Source organism: Bubalus bubalis, chromosome 16, assembly GCF_019923935.1.
Source record: "Bubalus bubalis isolate 160015118507 breed Murrah chromosome 16, NDDB_SH_1, whole genome shotgun sequence".
Classification (NCBI taxonomy): Eukaryota; Metazoa; Chordata; class Mammalia; order Artiodactyla; family Bovidae; genus Bubalus; species Bubalus bubalis.
In genome coordinates, this window is record NC_059172.1 from 35,127,272 (window position 1) to 35,133,271 (window position 6,000).

The following is a 6,000-nucleotide window of genomic DNA, read 5'->3' on the forward strand; positions in this document are numbered from 1 at the left end:
TCAAACAAGTCAGTTCTTCACAATAGGTGGCCAAAGTACTGAGTGTAAAAATACAATTAAGCAAATGTATTCATATTTTGAATCCTCCTTGGTGGACCATCTCTGAAATTAGAAGTATTTCATTCCTCACAGTCAGCTAGTAATCTCATCAAGGACTACTAGGAATAGAGACTATCTTCTTAGCTCAGAACTGCCAGAGCATTCTACCTGATACTAAGTGTTCTCTTTCTGTTATAGCCTAGCTAGGCAAAAGTTCTGAAAAATAATACAGCTTCTTCACCTCTTAACAAAGTAAAGGGGAAATATCTATAGCATTGCTGTCACTGGAAATTATACTGACAAAATGATTATACTCTCAGGTTAAATTCAATGAAGTAAAATCTCGATAAATATGTGTGAAAGTAACACAGGACTGGAAAAGGTCAGTTTTCATTCCAATACCAAAGGAAGGCAATGCCAAAGAATGCTCAAACTACTGCACAACTGCACTCATCTCACATGCTAGTAAAGTAATGCTCAAAATTCTCCAAGACAGGCTTCAGCAGTATGTGAACCATGAACTTCCAGATGTTCAAGCTTCTTTCAGAAAAGGCAGAGGAACCAGAGATCAAATTGCCAACATCTGCTGGATCATGACAAAGCAAGAGTTCCAGAAAAACATCTATTTCTGCTTTATTGATTACTCCAAAGCCTTTGACTGTGGAATAGTCAATAAATAGTGGAATAGTCACAATAAACTGTGGAAAATTCTGAAAGAGATGGGAATACCAGACCACCTGATCTGCCTCTTGAGAAATTTGTATGCAGGTCAGGAAGCAACAGTTAGAACTGGACATGGAACAACAGACTGGTTCCAAATAGGAAAAGCAGTACATCAAGGCTGTATATTGTCACCCTGCTTATTTAACTTCTATGTAGAGTACATCATGAGAAACACTGGGCTGGAAGAAGCACAAGCTGGAATCAAGACTGTGGGAGAAATATCAATAACCTCAGATATGCAGATGACACCACCCTTATGGCAGAAAGTGAAGAGGAACTAAAAAGCCTCTTGATGAAAGTGAAAGAGGAGAGTGAAAAAGTTGGCTTAAAGCTCAACATATAGAAAACGAAGATCATGGCATCCGGTCCCATCACTTCATGGGAAATAGATGGGGAAACAGTGGAAACAGTGTCAGACTTTATTTTTGGGGGCTCCAAAATCACTGCAGATGGTGACTGCAGCCATGAAATTAAAAGACACTTACTCCTTGGAAGGAAAGTTATGACCAACCTAGATAGCACATTAAAAAGCAGAGACATTACTTTGCCAACAAATGTCTGTCTAGTCAAGGCTATGGTTTTTCCAGTGGTCGTGTATAGATGTAAGAGTTGAACTGTGAAGAAAGCTGAGCACCAAAGAATTGATGCTTTTGAACTGTGGTCTTGAAGAAGACTCTTGAGAGTTCCTTGGTTGCACGGAGATTCAATCAGTCCACTCTGAAGGAGATCAGCCCTGGATGTTCTTTGGAAGGACTGATGCTAAAGCTGAAACTCCAATATTTTGGCCACCTGATGCAAAGAGTTGACTCATTGGAAAAGACTCTGATGCTGGGAGGGATTGGGGGCAGGAGGAGAAGGGGATGACAGAGGATGAGATGGCTGGATAACATCACCGACTCGATGGACATGAGTTTGAGTGAACTCCAGGAGTTGGTGATGGACAGGGAGGCCTGGTGTGCTGCGATTCATGGGGTTGCAAAGAGTCGGATACGACTGAGAGACTGAACTGAACTGAACTGAACTGAATACATGGATGCATGAAGGAATGATAAGCTTTCCATACTTTGAATGATAATAATTTCTGAAATATGTCTCTCAGATGAACTTTGATCATAAGAGAACCAGCATCTGTCTATTAGTTACTTAAATGCATGATAGCTCTAAGATAGTAATAAAAACATTGACACATCTAAAAGAGTATGCTCCTTGGATTTATTAGTATCCTTGGAAATATGTGACTCAGGCATTTCAGTCCACGTTTTCACAGAGATATATAAATATGTCCCAATGGAATATCCATTAAACCATTCTTCCTTTTTATCAAATATATATTGCTACCATAACTAGGACACATAAATTTCTTACCATACCTAATTAGAATACATTTTGGGAAAGAAGGACCAATGAGTCCTAAATCAATCAAACCATCATCATGATTGAAAATAGTTAACAGTTGCTTTATTTTGGGTCATAATATGTACCACAGAAAATAATGAATCATTAACCAGTGCCCAACTGCTGATTTGTATTATAAACAGTCTTACTGGGCTCATTATTACCATTCTCAATTTATTTAAAAAAGAAACTCACATTTTACATGAGCTGAACATTCCTCCAAAGTCACACAATCAGCATGTGCCAGAGGAGAAAGTAAAATCTGGTTCCACTCCAAACCTTCACCTTTCTTCTACTACAAAAGGAAATCAAGATAAAAGAAAAAAACTCATAATAAAGGCTTTCCACAGTTTTTATCATGAAGTATTTTCAGAGTACTCAGAAACAATAAGGACAGATATTCTTATTTACTCTTGTTTTATAAATGAGGTTTGATGAATAATTAATAAGACAGAGCAAATCTATTAATAAATCATTAACTATCTATTCCAACATCTTGGTCGATGTTCACTGTTAAAGTGGTGGTCAGTGTATTATTTATTTATTTATTTATTTATTTTTTACTTTACAATATTGTATTGGTTTTGCCATACATCAACATGCATCTGCCATGGGTGTACACGTGTTCCCCATCCTGAACCCCCCTCCCACCTCCCTCTCCATACCATCCCTCTGGGTCATCCCAGTGCACCAGCCCCAAACTTCCTGTATCCTGCATCGAACCTGGACTGGTGATTCATTTCTTATATGATATTATACATGTTTTAATGCCATTCTCCCAAATCATCCCCCCCGTCCCTCTTCCACAGAGTCCAAAAGACTGTTCTATACATCTGTGTCTCTTTTGCTGTCTCACATACAGGGTTGTCGTTACCATCTTTCTAAATTCTGTATATATTATTTTAAGTTTGGAGGATATACCTGCACACACTTCAGTTTGTAAAGTTGGTACCAGTAGACTTCTGTACTATAGGCCCCTAGTCATTGCCTCTCTCAGTTGTTAGATTTGAGCAAATATGGATGAATTGACTGTCTTTCAGATTAATTGTGTTATGTTGAATCAAAGCCAGGAATTTGGAGATGAATCATTCCCCATATTTCAGGTTTTATACCCTCACTTGGGAGCAGTCCCAGGGGCTCAAACTTTGCAGTGGATACTTCTTTACCATCTGGGAAATAATAAATAGTGCTTGAGAGAGTTCACATTTTCTGTATCACATGATGTGAGTTGATAACAGAATTTGATTTGAGTGAGACTGAGTAACTTTCTGAAGAAATAGGAAAGCAGAAATAAAGTCACAGATGTAGAGAACAAACTTATGATTACTGTGGGGGGGCAAATGGGGAAATTGGGATTGATATATAGGTTCTACTATGTGTAAAACAGATAACTAATGAGAACCAACTATGTAGCACAGGAAACTGTACTCAATCTGTGGTGATCTAAATGGGAAAAAAATCCAATGAAGAGTGGATATATGTATACATATAGGTGATTCCCTTTGCTGTACAGCAGAAAGCAACACAACATTGTAAAGCAGCTATACTCCAGTGAAAATTAATTTTAAAAGTAAAGAAACATGTAAAATATCATGTATGAAACGAGATGTAAGTCCAGGTTCGATGCACGATACTGGATGCTTGGGGCTGGTGCACTGGGGCGACCCAGAGGGATGGAATGGGGAGGGAGGAGGGAGGAGGGTTCAGGATGGGGAACATATGTATACCTGTGGCAGATTCATTTTGATATTTGGCAAAACTAATACAATATTGCAAAGTTTAAAAATAAGATAACATTAAAAAAAAAAGTAAAGAAACAATTTATTTACTCAAGTTGTATGCCTCTGACAAAACTAGTTCAGTTAAAATTAAGGATGTATATATAGGGAACTTAGCTGAGAGGGAAACAGAAATAAAGTAGAAAACTGGATTCATTTATAAACTGGATTCAATCTTCACATGCATGGATGCACAGTTCCCTCTCTCTGTCTCTCTTTACATTTCTAGCATTGCTATCATTGAAAAGTACCCCTAGAAAATAATTATAGAAAATAATTATAGTCAGGAGGTAAATTCAGTGAGGTAAAGTCTAATTAAATATTCATGAAAACAATACATGAAGGACAAATAATCTGTACATAATTGCAACAGTCTCTCTCTTTACATATACATATGCATAAACATATACATATACACACATACATATATATGTTTGTGTGTCTATATATAAAATAGACATATATTCAAATATATGTATTCCTTAATATACATACATGTATACACACAGAATCACATGTATGCATATATACATGTGCAAACACCACACATACATATTTATAAAAATTCCTACACATACAAGAAGTATGGGGATATTATATATTGCAAGCAAAATACAGATACAACATATGTACATTTGTTTCTGCCTATGTGTGTGACTAACAATTTGATATTCAGTATTTATTAAATGTCTACTATATACCTGAATTTATCTTAGATGCCTTGGAAAACAGTATTAGAAAAAATAAATACCATGCTTTCTCTCAAGAACCTAGAACACTCATGAGGATTCACATCATTAACCTTTTAAATAACATGCTACACAGAATCTTATAGTATAGAACAATATTTTAGTGAATGATTGGCATGACTTCATTAAGTAGATTAGTAAAATCTTTTTAAGAGCTGACTTTTACAAAGACATACATATACACATATATATGCATATCTATATGTAGGATTTTAACAATCTATTGTCTAATGAACATTAAAAGGCCCTTTATAAGCTTAAAATATAATTAAAAACTTATGAATTTATATTTTTGAAAAATTAATGTTAAATAAATGTTTTTATATTTTTATTACATGAATAAACACTACAGATATGTTCTATAAAAATTCAAAAATGTAAATACATCTCTACTGAAAATTATACTTAGGAATACAAAAGTTTTTAACTCTGATACAAAAGGCTACACTTACAGAAACCATCACAGATGTCTAATGTTATTTTCCTAGTTTACTAAAGAAGATTATATATATTTAAAATTGATTTTTCCCTATTTTGACTTCACTTTATTATTGTAATTGTATGTATCAGAAATAAAAAAAATCACTAAATTTTAAATTCAATGTTATATATATATAATATCTTTCTTTCTGAATCCCTCTAATGTATCATACAGCTCTATTTGTCCTTTAGCATGAAAACTTTAGGCATGAACTTTATTGTGGTAGATACAGTGTACCAAAACTTACTAAAGATAGCAATATGTATCTGGTGACTGTCATTAATATTAATAGCTGAAAACAATGTAAGGCCCTTATTTTACATGGAGGAATGCTAAGAGATTTGCACATATCTCATCTCATTCTCACAGCTTTGTAATAAGTTAGGCACTGCTACAATCCTTTAACTACAAATGGTAAAACTGATATTCTACAATGTGCCTTCAGTTACTAAATGTATAAAGAAGACCTAATACTTATCCTTTTCAAAATATTTCAAAAAACTGAAGCTGCTGGAACCCTCTCAAAGTCATTCTATGAAGCCATTATTCTGATACCAAAACCTGAGAAATACAGTAAAAGAAAAAAAAGAAAAGAAAAGAAAACTACAAACCAATTTCTCTGATAAATATAAATATATTGACCAAAATATAAGCAAATCAAATTCAACAATATATAAGGGATCATACACTGTGATTAAGTGGGGCTTATTCTAGGGATATAAGTATGGTTCAATATTTGCAGGAAATAAAGCAAAGCCTCAAAACGGCTAAAGAAACCATAAAACTCCAAGAAGAAAATATAGGTAATTATCCTCTTTGATAATGATCGTTGAAA